This window comes from Vulpes vulpes, chromosome X (assembly GCF_048418805.1).
Source record: "Vulpes vulpes isolate BD-2025 chromosome X, VulVul3, whole genome shotgun sequence".
Lineage (NCBI taxonomy): Eukaryota > Metazoa > Chordata > Mammalia > Carnivora > Canidae > Vulpes > Vulpes vulpes.
In genome coordinates, this window is record NC_132796.1 from 82680011 (window position 1) to 82707478 (window position 27468).

The following is a 27468-nucleotide window of genomic DNA, read 5'->3' on the forward strand; positions in this document are numbered from 1 at the left end:
AGTAACTCTGAATTTGGAAAAGATGACAGTCTCTTTAACAATGGCATTCCATAGTCAAAACTGTCATTATTCTTGGGACTCCTGGGTGGCTCAGTCAGTTGAGCATCCAACTCTTGGTTTTGACTCAGGTCATAATCTCATGGGTCATGAAATTGAGCCTTAAGTGGGCTCCGTGCTCAGCTGGAGTCCACTTATGATTCTCTCCCTCTGCCCCTTCCCCCACTTGTGCTCTCTGTCAAATAAATAAATAAAATCTTAAAAAAACTAAAGACTGTCAATTATTCTCTCCTGCCACCTCTATCAGGTTCCTGATAGTGTTTCTGTTTTCTTCTCTATCCCTAATCCCAGAAAAGGGCTTCTTCTCAGTCCTCTTAGATATCACTGTATGTATATATATATATATATATATATATATATATATATATATAAAATATTTAGACAGTGGTTTAACTTTTTTATGTGTATATATATATATGTATGTATGTATATAAAATTGCTCATTAACTAATTCACTCCCTTGTCATTTTTTTAACTGTCATTTGTTTACTGAGTGTTTGCTTTCTGCCAGGCCCTGGTAGAAATCCTGAGGAGTCAGAGAGGAGTGAGGCATATTCCGTGCCCTCAAGTAATTCACAACCTCATGGAGGTAGACAAGCAAACATATAAATTATAAAGCAACAGAATTAAGTGCTATTACTGAGATATGAGCCAAATGCTGTAGGAACCTAAACGCTCTGTCTCCCAAGAGTGTTTGATTTATCATCTTTATCTAATTCTGAAAGAGAATGCAAAGTCCTCATTAAATGACTTCAAGCCCCATAGAACAGGCTGGAGAGATATTTTTGGCAAAGGGCACCTTCCTGTTGTCCCTGAAATAACAGAAAGTGGCTGCATACCCCATCTTGCTAATAATAGTATGTCTTCCAGAAAATTAGTAATACAGCATCTGGCTCAAAAGGAAGTGCTCCCATCAGTTAGCTGGAAGAAAGACATGTCTTTTGCAAGGTATCTGAAGCAGTTCTGGGGATGAAGGTAGCATGACTTGCAGGGTTACCTACTTTGGGGGACTGCCTCTAAAGCAATTATCTCACCTGCATGGCAAGTTTAATGGAAACTAGGCAACTGAAATAATGGAAAGTAAAAGAGTTTCTATGAGCACAAAGATATGAAAAGTTGTTGGATCTTTTACCAGCCCAAAGGGTCCCATTCAGAAGTACTCTTTTTCCTTTTCCAAAGGGATCCTGCCATCCCACAGCTCAACAGTGGAGAAGTGCCCCTGAGATCAGGCCCTGGGTCTGAGAGGTTTTACATATGACCTGCCTAACAGTGGAAAGTGTTTAGCAATGTTGCCTCTTAACAAAATAACAAGCAAACAAAAACCATAAAAATAAACAAAAAAAATCTCTCTTCTTCAAGGCATGTGTGTGTTGGGGAACCTACAAATGAGGAGTACTGAGTTTGTTGTGGACTTGTAAGATACTTTACCTTTAAGTGATGTATCATTTTGTCTTTCCTTAATGTTAAAATTAGTGATGATATTGTTTTCTTGTGGATGTTGATGTCATGTGTGGACACAATCTTTGCCAAACCATTAATCTCTTAGTAATAGTGTGGGAAAACAGTAGCATGCTCTCCTCTCTAGGTTGGAATATCATTTATTTTTTAAAAAGATTTATTTATTTATTTACTTATTTATTTATTTATTTGAGACACAGAGAGAGGCAGAGACACAGGTAGAGGGAGAAGCAGGCTCCATGCAGGGAGCCTGATGTGGGACTTGACCCTGGGTCTCCAGGATCACGTCCTGGGCTGAAGGCAGGTGCTAAACTGCTGAGCCACCCAGGCATCCGTCATTTATTTTAAGGTGTATTCACAAGTGCAATGAAAAATTCAGGACATCTGGTGCTATAGACTGAATGCTTGTGTCTCCTCAAAATTCAAATGTTGAAACCAAATTCCTATGGCAGGTAAAAGTGGGGACTTTGGGAGGTGATTAGGTCATGATGGAGGAGCCCTCATGAATGGGATTAGTATTTTTACCAAAGACACTCTAGAGAGCTCCCTTGCCCTTTCCACCATGTGGGACACAGCAATAAGTTGGCCATCGATGAACCAGAAAGAAGGCTTTCATCAGACATAGAACCTGTGGACACCCTGATCTTGGACTTCCTATATTCTCAAACTGTGAAAAACAAATGTTTAAACCACTCAGCCTGTGGCGTTTTTGTTATAGCAGCCCAAGATTACTAAGACATGTGGTTTCCAATCCAGCATGTAAGGAGGTTGGAAGTTGCCACTGCATCCTAACAAGTAAAATGTCAAACAGACTGAAAAATTAACGACTCTTCTTAGATCTGTCAGAGAAGTAAGGTCAAAGGCAAACTGCTACCCCCCAAATTGGAGAGACAGACAGATGAATATGAATAATCACAACTTACCAGAGCAGAAATCTGCAAGTAGAAGCCTCTGCAAGAACCAGAGACCAGACCCCCCACCAAAGGGGGTCACCTGGGTGGCTCAGTGGTTGAGCATCTGCCTTCAGCTCAGGTGGTGATCCCAGAGTCCTAGGATCGAGTCCCGCATTGGGTTCCCTACAGAGAGCCTGCTTCTCCCTCTGCCTATGTTTCTGCCTCTCTCTCAGTGTCTTTCATGAATAAATAAATAAAATCTTAAAAAAAAAGAACCAGCGATGGAGTAGGAAATCCTGAATGATAATTGACAAATTCTGGGATGATTAATATAGATAAGTGGGAGAGTTAAAAACTCCAGGAGGACCCAGGCATAGGGAGGTATCCACAATTTTGTGAATGTTATCTCAAAGCACTTGACCTGGTTTTAATAGTGAATATCGGAGAAAAATTCCCTCATGCTTTTTGTAGCAGGAGTGGGGGTGGAGGGAGAAGTAACCATTTTGAAATAGCCAGAACATTGAGCTATCCTCTTGAGCTGCTATAACAAAAATGCTATTCTACTAAATAAGGCCTTCCCTCAGGATAAATTATTTCACCAGAGCCTAAACTATTGGGTTTTTGTTTTTTGTTTTTTGTTTTTCATTTTTCAGAGACTAACTTCCCTCAACCAGAGGGAAGGGAAATAATGCAACTCCTCTCTGGCTTTCCACATGCTAAAAGGGAAGGACCCAATTCTAGCCCTCTCTATCCATTATGTGCCACCTAAGGGGGTGAAAATAAAAGCAACACTTGTGAAGTTTGCAATCTAGAGGCATAGGCTCACTAAAAAACAGATATCTAATCATAGGGCTGTGGAACACTTGCACTCCTCCTCCCTGGCAACTTACCACCACATTACTGAAGGCCTTTTTGGAGTATTGACTTTTACACAGTACATCATCTCCTACTATCAAGGCAAATGCCAAGGTAGCACAACAGGACTCCGATATGGCCGGGACACTGGACTTGTTAGACTGAGAATTTAAAACAACTGTGATTAATATGCTAAAGGCTCTAATGGGTAGATAGCCTGCAAGAACAGGTGGTAATGTAAACAGAGAGATGAAATTGTAAGACAGAATAGAAAATAAATAAATGCTAGATATAAAAAACACAGCAACAGAAAAGAAGAATGCCTTTGATAGGCTCAGTAGTAGACTGGACATGGCTGAAGGATGAATCACTGAGCTTGAACATTACCTCAATAGAAACTCCAAAAATGGAAAAGTTAGAAAAAAATACCAAAAAAAAAAAAATCCAAGATATCTAAGAATCATGAGACAACTGAAAAAGATATAATGTATGTGTAAAGTGAATACCAGAAAGAGAAGAAAGAAAGGAACCAAACAAATATCTAGGAAGCTGAAAGAACACCAAGAGAGATAAATAATAGCGACAACAACAAGCTAAAATTACACTTAAGGATATTATACTCAGACTGCAGAAAAATCAAAGATAAAGACAAAAATCTTGAAAGAAGCCAGAAGGGGAAATACCTTATCAATAGAGGAGCAAAGATAAGAATTTACATCTGACTTCTCAAAAGCAATGCAAGAAAGTAGAGATTGGAGTGAAATATTTGAAGTGTTGAGAAAAAACAAAAAAACCACCACAGGGCACCTGGGTTGCTCAGTCAGTTAAGCATCCAACTCAATTTCAGCTCAGGTCATGATCTCAGGGTCATGGGATTGAGCCCCATGTCAGGTTTCACACTTAGTGGAGAGTCTGCTGGAGATTCTCTCTTTTCTTTACCCTCCGCCCCTACCCTCCGCCCCCACTTGCACATGTGCTCTCTCTCTCTCTCTCAAATAATAAATACATAAATCTTAAAAAAAACCCACCAACTTAGAATTATGTACTCTGCAAAATTATTCTTCAAAAGTGGTGGAAGACTCAATATTGTCAAGATGTGAATTCTTCCAAACTTGATCTGTAGATTCAATGCAATCCCAATCAAAATCCCATTGGGTTATTTTGTGGATATTGACAAACTGATTTTAAAGTTTACATAGAGAAACAAAAATTCCAAAATAGCCATCACAGTATTGTAGGACAAGAACAAAGTTGGAAGACTGATACTTTCTGATTTCAAGGGTTAGTATAAAGTTAACCAAGAAAATGCAGTATTGGCAAAAGAATAAACAAAAACAGGAAACGAGGTACAGAGCCCAGAAATAGACTCACATAAATATAATCAACTGATCTTTGACAAATGGGCAAAGGCAATAAAAAGCAGGAAAGATAATCTTTTTAACAAATGGTGCTAGACCAACTGGACATCTACATATGACGATACAAATCTAAGCATAGACTCTCCACTCATTACAAAAATTAACACAAAATAAGTCTTAGAGCTACATGCAAAATGTAAAACTATGAAACTCTAAGAAGATAACATAGGGCAAAACCTAGATGACCTTGGGTTTGGTGATAGCTTGTTATACACAACATCAAAGCAAACTGAATCCAACAATGAGATTATTCAATTTGTCCAAAGGCACTAATTACGGGACCAAAGGTATGATCCATGAAAGAAATAATTGATACGCTGGAATTTCTTAAAATGAAGAACTTTTGCTCTATCAAAAGCACTATCATGGGAATGAGAAGACAAGTCACAGTCTAGGAGAATATATTTGAAAAGACTTATTTGTTAAAGGACTGCTATCCAAAAAATATATGTCCTAAAGCTCAACAATAAGGAAGAAAACAACCGGATTTAAAAATAGGCTAAAGACCTTAACAAATACCTCATCAAAGAAGATATACAGATGGCAAAGAACCATAGGAAAAGATGCTCCACATCTTTCTCAAAAGAAATAAAATCTTTAATATAACTTTAAAGTTTTAGATTTACAGAAAAATTGTGATGATAACACAGAGTTCCCATCTGCCCTACAGCCAGTTTCCCCTATTATGACTGTCTTACAACAGTATGGTACATTTGTCACAACTAATGAAGCAATGTTGGTACATTATAATTAACTAAATCCAGATTTTAGTCAGATTACCTTAGTTTTTAACTGAATGTTCTTTTTTTGTTCCAGTATCTCACGTAGGATACTAAATCATAATTCATTGCCATTTCCTGAGCTCCTTTTGGCTGTGACAAGTTTTTTCCTTTTGTTTTTGATGACTTTACAAGTGTTAGAGAGTATTGGTTAGGCATTTTGTAGAATGTGCCTCTATTCTGATTTGTCTGATGTTCTTCTCATGATTAGGCCCTCTGGGTTTTAGGGAAGAAGATCACAGAGGTAAAATGTCCTTCTCTTCAGGTTATGTCAATGGTATCTAACATCAACATGATTTATCACTTTTAAAAAAAATTCTATTTATTTATTTGAGAGAGAGCAAGAGAGAATGAGAGAGCACAAGCAGGGGGAACAGCAGAGGGAGAGGGAGAAACAGGCTGTCCACCCAGCTGGGAGTTCATCTCGGGGCTCAATTCCATGACCCCAGCAGAAGGCAGGTGCTTAACTGATGGAACTATCCAAGCGCCCCTGATTGATCACTGTTGATGTTGATCTTGATCACCTGGTTGAGATGACTCGGGATCCCCCCACCCAATCCCCGTTTCCATACTGAAGTTTTTGGAAGGAAGTCACTGTGCATCGTGTATACCACCCTTAAAGAATGGGTAGTGCTACTCCATTTCCTTGAAAGTGGAATATTTACATGAAGTATTTGTAATTCTTATGCATGTGAGATTTGTCTCCTCTCCCACATTCATTTATTTAATCATTCATTTATATCAGTATGGATTCATGAATTTGTATTTAATTCTTGGGTTATAATCCAACATAATTTTTTTATTCTGTTGCTCAAATTGTTCCAGCTTTGTTCACTGGGAGCTCTTTCAGTAGCTTCCTATATCCCTTTGGCATACCTGATCAGACTGTGTGTGTGTGTGTGTGTGTGTGTATGAGTACCTACTTTCTGGCACAAGATGCTTTAGGCTCACTTCTATATATTTTCTGCTCCAGGCCTAAGATCAGTCTTTTTTCTTTTTCAAGATCACTAATTTTGATATTAGAACCCAAGATCTGAGGATTGAGTGTATTCCCTGGGTCTTATTTTATGACTCATTTTTCTCTTCCTTCCCTTAAAAAGATTTCTTTTTAAAAAAAGATTTATTTATTTATTTATTTGAAAGAGAAAGATAGCAGTGGGGAGGGGCAGAATGGGAGGGAGAGAGTCCCAAGTTGACTCCACACAAAGACCCATATGGGGCTTGATCTCATGGCCCTGAGATCATGACTTGAGCCAAAATCAAGAGTCAGTCACTTAACTGACTGAGCCACCTGGGCACCCTTGAAAAAGGTTTCTTAAACTTTGCACTATTAACATTTTTAGCCCCAAATACTTTTTTGTGGAGAATTATCTTAGGTATTGTAGGATATTTAGCTGTATTCCTAGCCCCTACCCAGTAGATGCCAGTAGCATTGCCTCAGTTGTGACAATCAGAAATGTCTCCAGACATTTCAGATATCTTTGAGAGGCAAATTATCTCCATTTGAAAACCACTGCTCTACATGTACTTGTTTTTCAGGACCTCATATTCTTGGCTCTCTTCTTTTCTCATTACTTATGCTATTCTTGAGAAAACTCAGCCATTCTCTTTGTTTTCACTGCCACCCATAAACCAATGTCTTTCAAATATATATATATATATATATATATATATATATATATATATATATATATATATCTTTATCTCTCATTTCTTTCTGAAGGGCAGGAATGTGTATCTCCACTTGGATGTCTTATACTTCTATAGGTACGTCAAAGAAAACATGCTCAAAGTGTACCCCATTGTTAAGAAAGAATCCTCTAATCTCATAGAGAATACAAAGAAATAACAAAATGCCAAAAGGGATGATTGAGCAAGCAAACATATCCGTTTGCCATAGTGTCATATGTGTCAAGAGAAGACAATTTGAGTCAATTTTTCAGAGATGCTACCAAGCAATTGCATGGTAGTGACATGGTTGTCAGGCCTTGACCTACTTCATCATTTATATAACCAGCTACAGAGAAGGCTTAGGGACAGAGAATGGTTAGCACTTGCAGTTTGACCTACTGAGCAATATCTGCATGGTTGGTTGGGCCCATGGCAGACCGTCTCCTACTCCTGTCATTTGCCTCTATTGCAACTCCTCATAGCCCTTTGCTTCTTTCTTGTTTCTGTTAATGGTATTACCATCCCCTTCCTTGCATGTAGTAGGAAAACTAAGAGCTACCTTTGATTCTTTGATCTTTGTGATAACTAATCAATTCCCAAGTCTGTTATCTCTAAAATCTTTCGTATTATCTCATAGTCCCCTCCATTGCCATCACTTTAGTCAAAGGCACCACCATCTGTCACCATGATTATTGTAGTAGTCTCTCTGATAGTTCCCCATGTTCATCTTTTTTTCCCCCAAGATTTTATTTATTTGAGAGAGAGAGAGAAAGAGAGGGCGCACACACAAGCAGGGGCAGAGGGAGAGGGGGAAGAAGAAGCTGACTTCCCGCTGAGCAGGAAGTCCAATGCAGGGCTCTATCCTGGAATCCTGGGATCATGATCCAACCTGTAGTTTGTTCTCTAGATGGCAGTCACAGAGATCATTCAACAAGCACATTTGATCATATAACACTGAAACTAAATGAATTTTAATGGCCCAGTCTTGGTTATGCTTGTATTGAAAGAAAGAGATCTAGCCAGGAACCCCATTCTCTATTCCAATTATTTACTCTGAAATAGCAGTATTAGTATTAACATTTATTTCTTGAACACTTATTATTTACTAGCTGCTATGCTGAGTAATTTACACATATATTGTCTCATCGAACCCTTACAGGTAGGTGTTATTATTATATACATTTTATAGATGAGAAAACTGAAGGTAGGGAGTTCTGATGACCCAGGCCAGAAGTACGAAGCTGAGACTGGAGCAGAGCTCTTTCCACCTTCATTATACTCCCTCAGGAGAATGTTGGACAATAGGGTAGAAGAGGAGCTTGGGTTAGTGTTGAGAATGAAAAGAAGCTTCTTTTGAAATACTACATTTCTTACCAGGATCTTCTACTTAGTCTGAACAAAATATGCTGTTAACCATTCGATGCTCTCATTGTTCATCCCAGGATTACAGTAGGTTTCACAGAAGTGATGCCTCTCAGTGGCATATGTTCAGTTTAATTGGGGAACCTAGCTAAGCTGGAGGTAAGAAGATCTGAAAGAGAGAGAGAGAGAGCAAGAGCGCTGTATTGTCAACAGTGAATAGAAATGAGGTCTTCAGCATCTCTTACTGCAATTAGGTTTTAGGAGCTGGAGAGTAAGGAGTACTTTATATGGAAATTCTCATTTGGGTCAACTTTTTTGACTTTTGGTGAATTCTCTTCCATGAAGTTTGTTTGTCTAAGTCAAGTACGTTGGGAAATGGATGCCCTCTGTAGGGGTTGAGCTTTGTTTTATTTTTGAGGCAGTGGTTCTCAAATGTGATCCTGGGACAGCATCATCTGGGAACTTTTTAGAAATGCAAATTCTTGGGCCTCAGCCTAAAATTCAGAAACTCTAGGTGCGGAGCCCATGTTTTATCAGGTCCTTCAATGATTTTTGGTGTCTATTACAGTTTGAGAACCACTAGTCTGAGCAATCTTTGGTACAAGAGCTATGTGTTCTCTCCTTGATCTGCTTATGAGGAAAACTGTATTGTATTAGTGACTTGTTAATAGGTAATTTGTTGCATAATTTGGAGGTATAGCAGTCCTCAGAAGAGAGTCCATTGTCTCAATTTCATAGCCCTGCTCTCAAGAAATGTATAAATCATCCTCCTGGGACTGAGGGAGGAGACATTTATGTGGTACAACACTGATGCATGCTAAAATTAAAAAATCACTACCTAAAGCCTTCAGCTAACAATTCCAGTAGCTGCCCCCAAGTGGATGGTGTCAAATTAGACTCACAGGTTCGGTACAATAGTGAATGTACCCAGACAAGGATCCCTTAAAACATACAAGAAATAAGAATTTAGGCTCCTCCACTTTTTCTACAGAAATATGACTGGTTCTAAAATTACTATCTAGATATGGAAATGTATCAGTTACATGGGGGAAGGGAAGCAAATTGCAGAAAATCTGTAGAGTGCGTTCACATTAAAAACAAGCAAACAAACCTAGGCTTATGTGTTTGCATATGCAAAGGAAAAGTCTTTTTTTTTTCCTTAGATTTTATTTATTCCTGAGAGACACAGAGAGAAGCATCGACATAGGCAGAGAGAGAACCAGGTTTCCTGCAGGGACCTCAGTGAGGGACTGACCCCAGGACCCCGGATCACGACCTGAGTCTAAGGCAGACGCTCAACCACTGAGCCTCCCAGGGGCCCCTAAAGGAAAACTTAAAGAATACACATTTAACAGTGGCTACCTAGAGTAGTGGGGCAGAATGAACTACTTTCAAATTTCACTTTACGCACTTTCCTAGTTTTGAATTTGTCACCATGAGTATATATTATGAGTAAAATATTTTTAAAGAGGCCAGTTTTTTAAATGGAAAAAGTAATACTCACATGATAATTCAAATACATTCAAAGTACATTCAAAAAAGGGGTGCTTGGGTGGCTCAGTCTGTTCAGAGTCTGCCTATGGCTCAGGTCATGATCTCGGCCTCCTGGGATTGAGCCCCACATGGGAATCCCTGCTTAGCGAGGAGCCTGCTTCTCCCTCTCCCTCTGCCCCTCGCCTCTGCTCATGTTCTCTCACGCTCTGTCAAATAAATAAATAAAATATAAAACAAAAAAACAAAACAAAACAAAACAAAGTACATTCAAAGTACAAAAGAGTAGGCCATGGTAATAAATGTTCTTAAACTTTTGAACTTAAATATTTTTTAAAAATGCCTATTTCACTTATAAGCAACAGTAGTTCGTACATATAGAGAATGCTCCTAAATACCAAAATGTGCTGTGGAAATGTATCTTAAGTTAGAATGGATAAGATCTTGTATACAAGAGGGGGAAAAAAGTAGGGCAAACGTGTAACACTCATTATATCAAACCTAGGTACAGAATATGGATGAAATAAAAAAAAATACTACCACTACTTAGACTGGTCTTTCCCACTAAATTCAACTGTTATTAATCACCTGAAATAAAGCTTCGTGTTTCTTTCCCTGTTCAAGAAATCGTTTACCGTTCTCAGCTACAATGCTTCCAAGCATTGAAAAGGTCTGGCACTCTGTATTTTCACAGTATCCTGCCGAGGGCTGGCAGTTTTCTTAAGCTACTACTCTAACTAACAATCCTCAAGCTAACAATGGTCCAATATCCAAGTTCTGCCTCCCTATGCTATAGGTTTCAAAAGCTGTTAACTGTCTTTTCTATCCTTTCTGGAAACAACTTACTTAGTGCTGCTAATTAGATTTGGAGAGCTGTGGCAGTTCTTTGCCTTCTTTTCTTTAATATTCACAGCAAAGAAGGCTTTCGGGTTCTCCCCCCTTTGTGTTTATTTTCCCCCTAAATGCCTTGCCTCTAATCAGAGAAAAGCTCCTGTGGAAACCAAGTTACCAACTCATTCAATTGACTTCCCCTTCTTCTAGATGAATGGCTCATATCCATAGAAATAGGGTTCATTATCATAACGCTTTGGGTTTAATATTTTCCCCAATCTGCCACAGACCTTAACTGGGCCTACTTTTAATTCAGACTGGACTGCCTTTAAAAAACCCTTTGACCTTTACTCGCCAAGTGTTTTTAAAAGATTTAAATATAACAGGCAGTTTTATTTAAAGACTAATGATCATAGGGGAAGAGAGGAAAAAATAAAACAAGACGAAATCATAGAGGGAGACTAACCATAAGAGACTCTTAACCATGGAGAACAAACTGAGGGTGGCTGGAGAGGAGAGGGATGGGGAGACGGAGTAACTGGTTGATGGGTTTTGAGGAGGGCATGTGATGTAATGAACACTGAGTATTATATGAGAGTGATGAATCACTGACCTCTATCTCTGAAACCAATAAAACATTATATGTTGATTAATTGAATTTAAATAAAATTAAGGGAAAAAATAAAGGGACTTTGTTAAGATGCTAAAAAGAAAGAAAGAAAGAGACTAAGGCAGTCCTCCCTTCCACTGCACCTGTGCTAAATTTGGAACAACGAGAAGATTAGAAGAGGAAGAATGGCATGTCGGTTCAGAAGGAATATTACATATTTTCCTTACTGGCATAATAGATATCCATCCTGAATTAAACAGCTAATGTCATGTGCAATGGCAAAAACACCTTCATGTATTCCTATTAAAATCAGAAATGAGAAGAACAGCTGTCACGATTACAATGTATTTATTTTCTTATTTCCTAACCAGTGCAATAAAACAGGAAACAAATGAGACATTCTAGAAATCAGGAGACACGATTAATATCTGCAAACAAGATGATTCCCTCACCCAAGAGAATCTAAAGGAAATGCATTTAGAATAGGTGTTTGAGTTTACCAGTTTCCCTTAACATTTCAGTAATCACTCATAAAACACACTGTAGAGTCTATTTCCCATGACACTTAAACAGAAAAGATCTAGGCATAATTTCAAACAACAAATGTACAGGACCTATATGGAAAAAAACACAAAACTTTAAAAATATACTTGAAAAGAATGAGAATACAAAAATGTTGTAGTTGTTAATTCCTCTCAAATTGATGCATGGTTTTAATAAAATTTACAGTAAAAATCCCAGAGATTATTTTTGTACCAGCATGAATCCATGCTAACGAATTGATAGCCAAGAACATCAAGTATATTCTACAAATGAAAGCTAATGAGGCAGATTTACCCTCACAAGTCATAGAAACGGGTTCAAGAACTACAATAACTAAAACAGTATGGTACTTTGTACACGGAGTTTTAAAAAGTCAACAAGAAAATGTGACAGACCATTGAGCCCCTTGATCGTGAAACAGAGTTTAGTACATTTCACCCCAAGTTCAGGTATGTGCCATCTTGGACCTGTGTTAGCACAGTGATAAAAGAATTTGTGTTGTGGCAGCTGTTGCTTTCCTGCTGGGCTCCTGGATTATTTTGAAGGGAACACTGCCAGAAAGTCAGAGTCCTTGACAGTCTGTAAACTCCTTGGGAAAGTTAGTGGGCGTAGTTTTCATAAACAGGGATTTCTTCTAATGCTTCCTTCTCCTTAAGTGAATGTATATGCAACAAAGGTTGGATTGCTTATTTTGGCAGATTGCCTTAAATATTTAGGAGGTTAGCATTACCTCTGGATTTTCCTTTTGTAGGTTTGATGTTAAAACAGAAGTATCCCACCATTCCTACTTTCTGATCTAAAGAATCTTTTAAAAAGTATTTTATTCAAGATTTTATTCCCTTGGAGTAGTTATCCACATTAGCACATCTGTTAATGCAGCATCATAGCCATCTTTTGGCAGGCTTCATTTTAAGAGCAAAGGACATAGTGGATTCCAATTTCAGATCCTTTGCTTTAATCTAACTACAATGTATATAGGGCCAAATAAATACTTTTAAAAATAATTTACAGTATACAAAATTATGTCTGTATAAGAAAAGGCAGTTATTCTCAACCAATAAGCACCAAATTGAAGAGAAAGCATTTTTAAAAGCCTTGCTTTATATTTTCTTTTATTTCATCAAGTAATACTTGATGTAAAAAAAAAGAAATACTTGATGTTGATGCTATCTACAATTATATTTACTTCTTTCTTTTTTTTTTATTTTTTTTTAATTTTTTATTTATTTATGATAGTCACAGAGAGAGAGAGAGAGACAGAGACACAGGCGGAGGGAGAAGCAGGCTCCATGCACCGGGAGCCTGATGTGGGATTCGATCCCGGGTCTCCAGGATCGCGCCCTGGGCCAAAGGCAGGCGCCAAACCACTGCGCCACCCAGGGATCCCCTATATTTACTTCTTTCTAAAACATTCTATGGTTGCACTCAAGTTTATAACTATGGTTGAAATCAGGTCCTTATTTTATGCTGGCTAATTTAGTCTTATTTTCCATATATAAAGAAAACTATAAATTTTGGCAACAAATTATCTGCTTATCATTTATCTGAATATTTATTAATTATGTACCAGTTGTCAGGTTCTATATTAGATAATACATTGTTAGAGGCACCCGCCTAGCTTAGTTGGTAAAGCATGCAACTCTTGACTTTGGGATCGTTGAGTTCAAGCCCTGTTGGGTGTAGAGATTACTTTAATAAATAAGTAAAAACTTTAAAAAACACATAATACATTGTTACAATAAAATAGATATTCTCTGCCCTCATGAATCAGTCTGAGGGAGACAGACAACAGACATTTAAGTGGCCAAATAGATATGTAATTTTGCAAATGTTGATAAATTCTATGAAAGAAACAGAGTACACAAAGAGAGAAAGTTGTTGGAGTTACATACTTTAATTTGGCTTTTAGCTTAAGTGTAAGGGAAGCCCTTTCTGTGGAGGCAGTATTTAAGCTGAGATTTGAAGAATGAGGAGCCAGCCATGGAGACTAGTGGGTGGCATGGTGGGTGGACTAGTGTTCTGTGAGGAAGGAAAATCTCTATGAAAGTGTAAGACATGCTGAGGTAATTGAAAAGGTCAGTGTGGCTGAAGCTTTGAAGAGATAGTTGGACAGTAGCATGAGATGAAATGGGAATAGTAGGCAGGGACAAGATTATGTAGGTCTGTTGTAAAGTGTTTGCAGTTTATTTTAAATGCAAAGGAAAGCAGTTATAGGGTCTTAACCTGAGAAGTCATTTGATCAGATTTAGAGAGAGAGCTAGAGAGAGACTGTGTGCTTACAAGTGGGAAGGCAGGGGAGGGGGAGAGGTAAAGAGAAGGGGAAAGAATCTTAAGCAGGCTCCACCCCAAAGTGGGGCTTGATCTCACAACCCTGAGATTATGACCTGAGCCAAAATCAACAGTCTGATACTTAACCGACTGAGCTAATCAGGTACCCCCAAATTTACATTTTTTAAATTAGCAATTTGACGTTAGTATGGACAATGGATGCATGTAGGAAAGAATGGGTATTGGGAGAAGTTGACTAATGATTTCTGGCTGATGAGAGGTGTGCCCAAATAACCAAATTAGCCCTTAAATGAGCAAAACAATTTGATCTCAAACTACCATGTTTTGTTGAACCCACACTACACTTATTGTGGTTCTCTTTAAGGAATTATGTATATGCTTTGATAGGATTACACAAGGTAATAAACTGACAATATGCTTCTCTATCTTTGTTTATGAAATATGTTAAGCATACTACTCTACCAAAAGGTGCATTTCTTACCTAGCTTCCATTGTGAAAGCTAAGTTCATATATGATTTATATTTAGGTTATGCATATTTATGATTAAGTAATGAAGGATACCATTACTTTTTGACCAAATCACCCTGGATTCAATTTTATAGAGTGTATCCAAGGAAAGGATGTTTAGAAGAAATTTCTATGATACTCAACCACACTAACCAACTCTCTGGATGGATTTTCTCCAGTAACTTCTTTTAGCAATCTAGCTATTTATGTGTTAACAAAACCATTTGAATGAACAAATACCTAGGGATGTCTTATAAGTTCAGTAGAGTGACAAATGTGGTTAGGAATAAACATTAGTTTCATTAGAAATTGCTATATTTAATGAGAATATAAAGAGTTTTTGGCATCATAAAATTGTGATCATGGTTTCTGGTTGATTGCTCCCTGGAGACACAGAGAAACCCAGTAACCTGGGATGTCCTAACCATCTGTTGGGCCAACGACATGCTAGTGAGTTCTACTCTGCAAACGAAGAGAGGACAAATGGAACTTAGTATTTCTAAAAAGCAAAGAGGTCTATCCAAAAGAAAGAGGTAAATAGTCCCTGATAATTTGAAGGAGCTACCATGACTAGAAACGTTACAAGGAGAGTTTGGGCAACTGCCATATGGAAGTCTAGCATAAGCAAGGGGCAAAGAGGATAAGATGGAGGGACTACTGTCCAGAAAGGAATGCAAAACAAGTTCTAAAAGAAACTAAGGATCCCGCCCGTCTGAAAGTGGTGTCCACTCAAATCAATTCCAGATTAAAAGTTAATAGGTTACTCTAGGATACTCTTCTTTTTTTCCTAGAAAGAATGAGGCAAAAGAAATAAACAGATTTTGTTTTTTTGAAATTGCACTAGCTATACTGAGCTAAAGTGGACTTTCAGTTAGAATAACAAGCTTGGGACATCTGGGTGGCTCAGTGATTGAGTGTCTGCCTTTGACTCAGGCCATGGTCTCACAGTCCAGGATCAAGTCCTACATCGGGCTCCCGGCAGGAGCCTGCTTCTCCCTCTGCCTGTGTCTCTTCCTCTCTGTGTGTGTGTCTCTCATGAATAAATAAATAAAATCTTAACAAAAAAAGAATAACATGCTTGCTCTGAGATACTATCTCTTGCTGTATTTCTGTTTTTGCTTTATTTTCCTTTAGTTTTCTTTATAAATGTTCTGGTTACAACGAGTAACCTTATCTTGACTGAATCCAAAGTAAAGGGACTTTACAGACATCCAGCAGGCTAGATGAGAAGTAAGCACCCAGCAAGGCCTGTAGAAGTACCAGAAAGCATCCAGAATGGAGTAGTGGAGCTGGGATATAGGGAGGTCATAGAGCTGACAAAAATCCTCAGCTAACAGTGCGTGTGAACTGCCCCCTTCCTGGGTCATTTTGTCACCTCGTTTCAAAAACCAAACAGACCTAAAGCAGGAATTCAAGGCTGCCTCAAAAAAATGAAAGAAAAAAACCCAGCACAGGAGAATCACAAACTTCTCTCAGTCTGCCTAAAAATAAATCCCCAACAAAGAAGTGCAGCTTTGAGTGAAAAGTAATTCCTGTGGCTGTGAAACTCCTGACCACAGGCCAACGGAGGGTCATTCAGAAGGAACACAGGAGAGTAGAGGCAAAGGCGAAATCAGTCAAATTGATTCTATGTCTTAAGAGACCATTATTACAAGATCATGGCAAGGGGAAAAAATCTGGCTTTGATCTATCACGACCTTTTATGAACACAGTCTGAAATGAGATGATGCCATTGTTTTGGTCATCTAGATGCCCTAAGGTAAACCTATTCATTTTTTTTCTTTTGTCTTGAAACAAAGGTACTTAAATGCAAGACCCTGGGGTTTGCTATAAACAAAGACTATAAACTTTACAGCAAGTCACATATTTTTACATAGTTCACAGCTTAGCATGACCAAATGTGCAACAAATATTGTGGTAATATGTTTTCTACAAATACAATTAAGTTCCTATGTTATGTCTACCTAAAAAAGGCAGTGTTTCAGTTTGCACATTATGGAGCCTTTCTGAAAATGCCATAGAATGCCACAGAATGTTAATCAGAAAAAAAGCAAACATATTTTGTTTTATGAGTGCTTATGTTGGATCAGGTAACCAATTTCGCTAGGATGTAAAAACGAACTGTAGTAAATGTCTTAAGACTGACAGTAGTTAAAAAAAAAAAAAAGACTGACAGTAGTTGGTTTCTAACATTGTGAACACTTCTTTGAAATAAATATCACCTACATTTATGTATAATATATATTCCTAAATATTTCTTTACAGTAAAGGTTTTCTGATTTGCTCAAGCTGCTGGGTGAATTAAAGATACCAATGTGAAGTGCTTATTTGAGGAAATTAAGGAGGGCCACATGACATGAGGCTAGCAATGTATTGATGCACAGGCTTAGGAGAAAATCTAGATTGACCCCGGGAGACCTTGGACAAGAGAATATTGTGCTTGGAGATGTTATTATCCAAGGGTAATGCCTTAGAGATGTGAGTGGTGGTTATAGGAAAGGAGAAGGGAGTTCTAGATAGCCCTCTTAACCAAAATGGATCTCTTTGACTTACTTAAAAGTACTGAAAATCTGCATAGGATTCAATTTGAAGCTAGGCTACCATGGCAAAAAAAAAAAAAAAAAAAAATCACCTCATGAAGTGTCCCGCCAATCAAGATCCCTTCAGGATTTATTTACCATCTTTTGACATTCTAATTTAACTGGATTTCATGCCTTTCTTTTGGATTGCAATCATTTGAATATTGAGACTATTTGTTTCCCTTGAGGCAATTGGAATATTTCTCCCTTAGCCCTTTGAGTCTGAGCCTGTCAGCCATCTGTGTGACAAAGGGGCAGTTCAGGTACCTCTTGCTTGTTCGACATGTTGTGATTTAACTCGTGCCATCTTCTTTACCACAATCATCTTTCCCGGTCTCCTTTCCTGTCACTGTGAGTGACACGCCAGCTGACAGTGTTATGAATAGGAAGGTTTGGGCAGAGTGACTGTCAGAAATATTTTTACCGTGTGAAAGGACATTTGTGGAATGTTATGGCATCGTTGCCTCCTGCCCGTCCGAGAATGTGGCTTTGAGTATTGGGCTCTTGCCACTATACCCAGATTACCAAAGTGAGTTCCTGGCCTCATCGTACATTGCAAAGCATTTAAATAATATCTTCACCTCATATATCCAAATGTATTGATTTTCATGTTCTTCCTTATGCTTTAATGTAGAATTCATACTTTGCCTTAGATTGAAGTCCTCAGAACACTTCAGTAAATATTGTTACCAGAATTAGAACATGCCCCCTGAGTTGCAGTGAGATTTGTGCTAAAGTTCACAATGTGAATTTGATAGCTCTAAACATGAGATATGCACTTGCTGTGTTTACTGAAATCCCTCGGTCCCCTATCACTTTCCTTCGATTTCAAAGTTATGGAAATGTCCAGTATGTTTGCTCAGAATGACCTGATATGACTTCAGTGTTATTCGGGGCATGATTCTGTTGCCAATTACCTTGGTCTACATGTTTTAAGGTGATTGGGATTACCACTATAAATGAGTTGATTGCATTCAATTTATTTGTTTCTCCTATTATAATAACATTACATTTCTTTTCAGACACTTAACTGTATCAGATAACAGTATAACATCTTGATACAAGGCAGTTTTAAGTGAACGTGATCATTTCTCAAGGCTTTAATTCTAAACATACAGGATTTTAAATCTGGGGCATGTTTTAATGGCACATTCACTAACCTCTAACATTTCGTGGATCATGTTTATAATTGTTTCAAGGCCTCCCTCACTCCAAGCCAGAACAACCATGTGATAATCTGAAAAATATTTTTACTTTTTGGTGCTATTCATTATTTGCGGAGGGGAGTGATTTATGGCTCACCATGATCATGCTAGGAACCAGGTCCCAGAAAATGTATTGTTTCAGGCAAAGATTTCCAGCTACTTTTGCCCATTGGTGAATTAGGTGTCTGTGTATGTTGTAAGACTTGAGGATTCTTAACTTTCAAAAATGTTTCTAGCTCATTTGAAATTAAAGATCTCTGTGAATAGTCTCTGAATAGTCTGTTGAAATGCAAATAACTCCGGATGGATAGTATATGAATCTGTCATCTGTCATTAACATCTTAACACATATTTATTGAGCAGACCTCTGATAATTATCTGGAAGGGACTGCCAAGATCAAAATTAGATATTGCTTAAGGTGGATGGCAGGTCTGCAGGAATTGATATTGGTTTAGGTTGGGGAGACATCTGCTTACGGTAATGGTAAGTTTTGGAAAGGCAAGGGAAGCATGATGGCATAAGGCATCTGAGCGCCAGCAGAGAAAAGATAAATAGAACTATCACAGCTTTAAGTGATTGTTCCATTTTCCTGAAAGTCAGCCATTACGGGTGATGTCTAGATAAGATTAGACTGCCTAGTTGGGTTTCTGCCATCCATTCACCAGAGTAACTTTCAAGAATGGGATATTCTCCACGCAAGTGGCAAGAATGCAATCCTATGAGATCTTGCTCCATCCACAACTTTCTTGGGTGTCTTCTTGTCATTGTTGGAAAAGCTTTCCTTGAAAAACTTCTTGCCTAGCGTTCTTAGCGCTTTAATCCTTTAAACAAGACAACCCTGTTCAACTTTTTTTTTCTACCAATTGTTCTCATTAAAGTAGTTTATACCTGGTTTCAGCACTGGTGGGAGGGAGCCTTGTACAGGTTCCAAAGCTTCTTAGGGAAAGCCCTGAAAACCTTTCTCAATACTATTTTCTACATGTTCTTCCTCTTTTATGGTTTACTCCTTTACTTTGATTGAACACAACCTCCAAGAGCTTCCTGTGCAAGGCTATTTTTTGGTGTATTTTTTTATTGGAGTTTGATTTGCCAACATACAGTGTAACACACAGTGCTCATCTCGTCAAGTGCCCCCCTCGGTGCCTGTCATCCAGTCACCCCAACCCCCCACCCACCTCCCCTTCCAGTATCCCTTGTTCATTTCCCAGAGTTAGGAGTCTCTCATGTTCTGTCACCCTCTCTGATATTTCCCACTCATTTTCTCTCCTTTCCTCTTTAATCCCTTTCACTATTTTTTATATTCCCCAAATGGATGAGACCATATAATGTTTGTCCTTCTCCAATTGACTTATGTTACTCAGCATAATACCCTCCAGTTCTATCCACTTTGAAGCAAATGGTAGGTATTCGTCATTTCTAATGGCTGAGTAATACTCCATTGTAGACCACATGTTCTGTATTCATTCATCTTTCGATGGACACTGAGGCTCCTTTCACAGTTTGGCTATTGTCGACATTGCTGCTATAAACATTGGGATGCAGATGTCCTGCCATTTCACTGCATCTATATCTTTGGGGTAAATCCCCAGCAGTGCAATTGCTGGGTCAAAGGGTAGCTCTATTTTTAACTCTTTGGGAAACCTTAAAATGCAGTTTTCCAGACGGGCTGCAGCAGTTTGCATTCCTACCAACAGTGCAAGAGGGTGCCTTTCTCCACATCCTCTCCAACATTTGTGGTTTCCTGGCTTGCTAATTTTCACCATTCTCACTGGTATGAGGTGGTATCTCATTGTGCTTTTTATTTGTATTTCCCTGATGGCAAGTGATGCAGAGCATTTTCTCATGTGCCTGTTGGCCATGTCTATGTCTTCTTTGGTGAAATTTCTGTTCATGTCTTTTGCACATTTCATGATTGGATTGTTTCTTTGCTGTTGGGTTTAATAATTTCTTTATAGATCTTGGATACTAGCCCTTTATCTGATATGTCATTTGCAAATATCTTCTCCCATTCTGTAGGTTGTCTTTAGTTTTCTTGACTGTTTCTTTTGCTGTGCAGAAGCTTTTTACCTTAAGTCCTAATAATTCATTTTTGCTTTTGTTGCCCTTGCCTTCATAGATGTATCTTGCAAGAAGTTGCTGTGGCCAAGTCAAAAAGGACGTTGCTTGTGCTCTCCCCTAGGATTTGGATGGATTCTTGTCTCTTGTCTCACATTTAAGTCTTTCATCCATTTTGAGTTTATCTTTGTGTATGGTGTAAGAGAATGGTCCAGTTTCATTCTTCTGCATGTGGCTGTCCAATTCTTCCAGCACCATTTATTGAAGAGACTATCCTTTTTCCAGTGGATAATCTTTCCTGCTTTGTCGAATATTAGTTGACCCTATATAGAGTTGAGGGCCCATTTCTGGGTTCTGTATTCTGTTCTATTGATATATGTGTCTGTTTTTGTGCCAATGCCACACTGTCTTGATGATCACAGCTTTGTAGTACAACTTGAAATCTGGCATTGTGATGCCCCCAGCACTGGTTTTCTTTTTCAATTTTCCCCGGGCTATTCAAGGTCTTTTCTGCTTCCACACAAATCTTAAGATTATTTCTTCTCTGAAGAAAGTTCATGGTACTTTGATAGGAATTGCACTGAATGTGTAAATTGCCCTAGGTAGCATACACATTTTCACAATATTAATTCTTCCAATCCATGAGCATGGAATATTTTTCCATCTCTTTGTGTCTTCCTCAATTTCTTTCAGAAGTGTTGTGTAGTTTTTAGGATACAGATCCTTTACTTCTTTGGTTAGGTTTATTCCTAGGCATCTTCTGCTTTTGGGTGCAATTGTAAATGGGATTGACTCCTTAATTTCTCTTGCTTCAGTCTCATTATTAGTGTATGGAAATGCCACTGATTTCTGGGCATTGATTTTGTATCCTGCCACACTGCCAAATTGCTGTATGAGTTCTAGCAATCTTGGGGTGGATTTTTTTAGGGTTTTCTACATACAGTATCATGTCATCTGCAAAGAGGGAGAGTTTGACTTCTTCTTTGCCAATTTGAATGCCTTTTATTTCTTTTTGTTGCCTGATTGCTGAGGCTAGGACTTCTAGTACTATGTTGAATAGCAGTGGCGAGAGTGGACATCCCTGACATGGTCCTGATCTTAGGGGAAAGTCTCCCATGTTTCCCCATTGAGAATGATATTTGCTGTGAGCTTTTCATAGATGGCTTTTAAGATGCTGAGGCATGTTCCCTCTATCCCTACACTCTGAAGAGTTTTGATCAGGAATGGATGCTGTATTTTGTCAAATGCTTTCTCTGCGTCTAATGTGAAGATCATATGGTTCTTGTGTTTTTTTCTTGTTGATATGATCTATCACGTTGATTGTTTTATGAGTGTCGAACCAGCTTTGCATCCCAGGGATAAATCCCACTTGGTCATGGTGAATAATTTTCTTAATGTACTGTTGGATCCTATTGGCTAGTATCTTGTTGAGAATTTGTGCATCTGTGTTCATCAGGGATATTGGTCTACAATTCTCCTTTTTGGGGTCTTTGTCTGCTTTTGGAATTAAGGTGATGCTGGCCTCATAGAACGAGTTTGGAAGTATTCTGTCCCTTTCTATGTTTCAGAACTGCTTTAGTAGAATAGGTATTGTTTCTTCTTTAAACGTTTTATAGAATTCTTCTGGGAAGCCATCTGGTCCTGGACTTTTGTGTCTTGGGAGGTTTTTGATGACTGCTTCAATTTCCTCCCTGGTTATTGGCCTGTTCAGGTTTTCTATTTCTTCCTGTTCCAGTTCTGATAATTTGTAGTTTTCCAGAAATGCGTCCATTTCTTCTAGATTGCCTAATTCATTGGCGTATAGCTGCTCATAATATGTTTTTAAAATCTTTTGTCTTTCCTTGGTATTTCCTTAGTATTGGTTGTGATCTCTCCTTTTTCATTCGTGATTTTATTAATTAGAGTATTTTCTCTTTTGTTTTTAATAACGCTGGCTAATGGTTTATCTAATTAATTCTTTGAAAGAAACAACTCCTGGTTTTGTTGATCTGTTCTACAGTTCTTCTGGTCTCTATTTCATTGAGCTCTGCTTGAATCTTTATTAACTCTCTTCTTCTGATTGGTGTAGGTTTTTTTGCTGTTCTTTCTCCAGTTCCTTTAGGTTCGAGATTAGCTTGTGTATTTGAGTTTTTTCCAATTTTTTGAGGGATGCTTGTATTGTGATATATTTCCCTCTTAGGACTGCTTTTGCTGTATCCCAAAGATTTTGAACAGTTGTATCTTCATTGTCATTAGTTTCCATGAATCTTTTTAATTCTTTTCTAATTTTCTGGTTGACTCTTTCATCTTTTAGCAGAATGCTCTTTAACCTTCACGTGTTTGAGTTTCTTTTTTTTTTTTTTTTTTTTTTTTTTTTTTTTTACGTGTTTGAGTTTCTTCCAAATTTCTTCTTGTTATTGAGTTCTAGTTTCAAAGCATTGTGGTCTGAAAATATGCAAGGGACAATCCCAACATTTCAATATTGGTTGGGACCTTATTTGTGACCCAGTATGTGGTCTATTCTGGAGAAAGTTCCATGTGTGCTTGAGAAGAATGTGTATTCAGTTGCATTCGGATGCAAAGTTCTGTAAATATCTATGAAGTCCATCTGGTCCAGTGTATCATTTTGTTTCAGGGGATCCCTGGGTGGCTCAGCAGTTTAGCACCTGCCTTTGGCCCAGGGCATGATCCTGGAGTCCCGGAATTGAGTCCCGCGTCAGGCTCCCGGCATGGAGCCTGCTTCTCCCTCTTCCTGTGTCTCTGCCTCTCTCTCTCTATGTATATCATAAATAAATCTTTTTAAAAACTAAAGTTCTTGTTTCTTTGGTGATGTGGTTAGAATATCTATCATTTGCAGAAAGTGCTGTGTTGAAGTCTCCCAGTATTAGTATATTATTATCTAAGTATTTCTTCACTTTTGTTATTAATTGATTGATATTCTTGGCGGCTCCCACATTAGTGGGATAAATATTCATGATTGTTAGGTCCTCTTGTTGGATAGATCCTTTAAGTATGATATAGTGTCCCTCTTCATCTCTTACTACAGTCTGGGGTAAGCTTTAATTTATCTGATATGAGGATTGCTACCCCTGCTTTCTATTGAGGACCATTTGAATGGTAAATGGTTCTCCACCCTTTCATTTTCAGGCTGGAGGTGTCCTTAGGTCTAAAATGAGTCTCTTCACCTAACTCTGGGATGAACAAGGGGTAGGTGAAGGGGAGGTGGGTGGGAGGTTGGGGTAAGTTGGTGATGGGCACTGAGGGGGGGCACTTGGTGGGATGAGCACTGGGTGTTATGCTATATGTTTGCAAATTGAACTCCAATAAAAAATTTAAAAAAATAAAATGAGTTTCTTATAGACAGCAAATAGATGGGTCTTGCTTTTTTATCCAGTCTGAAATCCTGTGTCTTTTGATGGGATCATTTAGCCCAGTCACGTTCAGAGTTACTATTGAAAGATATGAATTTAGTGTCATTGTAATACCTATTCTATCCCGGGTTTTGTGGCTTATTTATTTGAGCATCCTCTTTCTTTTACAGAGTCCCCCTTAATATTTCTTGCAGAGCTTGTTTCGTGGTCACATATTCTTTCAGTTTCTGCCTATCTTGGAAGCTCTTTATCTCTCCTTCTATTCTGAATGAGAGCCTTCCTATGCAAGGCTATTTGAGAGAGAAAATGTTCATTGAGACCTTTCATATCTTAAAATCCTTTTATTCTACCATGAAGTTTGGCAGAATATAGAGTTCTAGGTTGCAAATAATTTCCCCCAAAACTTTTGGAAACATTGGTTCATTGCTTTGCAGCTTCTAGTGCTGCTATTGAATCAACCTTGCCACTATGATTACACGGTAGTCTGAAATTTCATTATGATGTGCTCTTTGTGATCTATTTTTATTTATTATACTAGGTACTAGGTAGGCTCTTGCAGTCAGGAAAGTAATGTCCTTCCGTTTTAGGAAATATTGTTGCATTATTTTTTTGATAATTTCCTTTTTTCTCCATCTCTCTGTTCTTTCTATGAACATTGTTACCTGGATGTTGCACATTCTAGATTGATTCCCAGATCATCGTTTCTCCTTATTCTCTTTTTATTCTAGTTTTCAGGAGGATTCCTGCAGCATATATCCCAATACTTCTATATATTTTCTTCCTTCTAATTTCCAAAAACATTTTTCTTATTTTCAGAATTTTTTTATATCCAATCATTAATGAATGCTGTATATTCTCATCTCTCTAGAACAGAAGTGTTTTAAAATTTTTCTTCTGTTCTTTGAATTGTCTGTTTCCTACAAGCTCACTTTTCCTATTTTATTATTTTTAAAAATCTCTTTAAAATATTTTATTTTAGTTTTTAAGTAATCTTTACACCCAACTTGGGACTTGAACTCACAATCTCGAGACAAGTGCCCCAGTTTCTATCTCTCTTTCTGAAAGACACATTTATATATAATAGTAAGAGACTAAGAAGCTGATTAGAATTTCTTCATATATGAATAGGTAGTATAAATATGTGGTATGTTTCCCTTTAGATTGAGATGTCTGAAACTCAGCTTTTTCACTAATCTAAAATGTCTGTATTCTTAGGTCTTTCCCATCAGACAATTTGGTTTCCACTCAGAGAGGACTATTCCAATTTCCTATAATGATCTTAAATGTGTACAAACCAAACTACAGACCTCAAAGTACATGACATAATAGCTGACAGAGCTGAAAGGACACACAGATCCGCGGTTGTAGTTCAGAAATTCAAAGCCCAAGTCTCAGCAACTAATAGAGCAAGAGACTATAAGAGAAGGTGAGGAAACTGAGTGGGGAACAATTAGACAGGAAGACAAACCATGAGAGATTCCTAACTCTGGGAAACAAAGAGTTACAGAAGGGGAGGTGGGTGGGAGGATAGGGTAACTGAGTGACAGGCATTAAGGAAGACACATGATGAGATGAGCATTGGGTGTTATACTATATGTTGGCAAATTGAATTTAAATGATATAAAAAACAAGAAGAAAAGAAAAAAAGAACTACATTAATAGTTTTCTAAGTTTAGCAGATTTTCTGCTTAAGAAAATCATAAAAAATATATAAGATCTAAACATAACAATAAACCCCAAGTATCTAATTGACATGTATATAACACTTCACCACAAAACAGAAGAGTACACATTTTTTAAGCACTCATTGAATATTCACCATTATATACAATATCCTGGGTTATAAAACAAATCTCAAGAAACGTAAAAGAATTGTAATTATAGAATATGTTCTCCACCACAAATTTGAGTAAGAAAGAAATAACAGAAAGACAAGGGAAAATCATTAAATTCTTGGAAAGTAAACAGCACAAATCATAGAGGAGGTCTCCAATGGAATTTAAAACAAATTTAGAGCTTAATGAAATGATAAAAAGTTTCAAATTAATAATGTAGGTTCCTACCTCAAGAAACTAGAAGGGTAAAATAAACCTAAAGCAAGAAGAAGGAAGGAAATAGTAGAGATAAAAGCAGAAATCAATGAAATTGAAAATCAAAAAACAATAGAGAAAAATCAATGAAATGAAAAGCTGGTTTTTGGAAAATAATCAAAACAATGGGCAAATCTCTAGCAAGACTGAAAAAAGTCAAAAGAGAACATACACAGATCACCAATATCAGAAGTGAGGTGGGGATATCACTAAAGATCCTGTAGCCATTCAAAGGTTAATGAAAGAGTACTATGAACAACTTTGTATTCATAGATTTGACAAGTTTGAAAATATACTCATTTCTTGAAAACTCACTAGCAATAAAATCTCAACTAAGATAAAATAATCTAAACTGTCCTATAACTATTAAATACATCAAATTCATGATTTTAAAAAAAGAACTCCCCAAAAGGAAAACTTCAGTTATGATTTCACTGGAGAATTCCATTAAATATTTAAAGAATTCATACTAATTTTACACTATTCTTTCCAGAACACTAAAGACAGAATGCTTTCCCATTTATGCTATGATACTAAAACTTGGCAGAGATATCACAAGATAAGTAAATGAGAAGCCAATATCCCTATGAACATAGATGCAAAAGTCCTCAACAAAATACTAGTAACCGAATCCAGCAACATATAAAAAAGAGTACATATACTATTACTAAATGGACTTTGTTCCAAGAATGCAAGTGTGTTCAATATACAAACAGTGATCAATATAAAACATCATATTAATAGAATAAAAGGCAAAGACATAGACAATAGACATAGAAAAAAGCATTTGAAAAAATTCAACACTTCTTCATGATAAAAATTCTGAGAAAAATAGAATAGAAGGATGTTTCCTCAACTTGATGAAGAGCATCTACAAAAATACTACAGGTAACATTATACTTCATGTTGAAAGACTGAATATTCTTGCCCTAAGATCAGGAACAAAGTTGGGGTGGTCAATCTCATCATGCTTATTCAGAATTGTTCTGGAAAATCTAGCCAGTGCAATAAGGCAAGGCAAGGAAGTAAAAGTCATCCAGACCAGAAAGGAAGAAATATAACTTTCTTTAGTTGAAGATGACATTTTTGTTTATGTTGAAAATCTCAGAGAATCAACAAAAGAACTCCTACAATTAGTGAGTTCAGCAAAGTCTCAGGATATAAGATAAATATACAAAAATTAATTGTATTCTTATATATTAGCAACAAACACATGGAAACCAAAATTAAAAATTAAATTCACAATTGCTTAAAAAATGAAATACATAGGGGGAAATCTAACAAAACATATACAGGACTTGTGTACTAAAAGCTACACAACATTGATGAAAGAAATCAAAGAAGGGACACCTGGGTGGCTCAATGGTGGAGCATTTATCTTTGGTTCATGGCATGGTCTCAGGGTCCTTGGATTCAGTTCTGC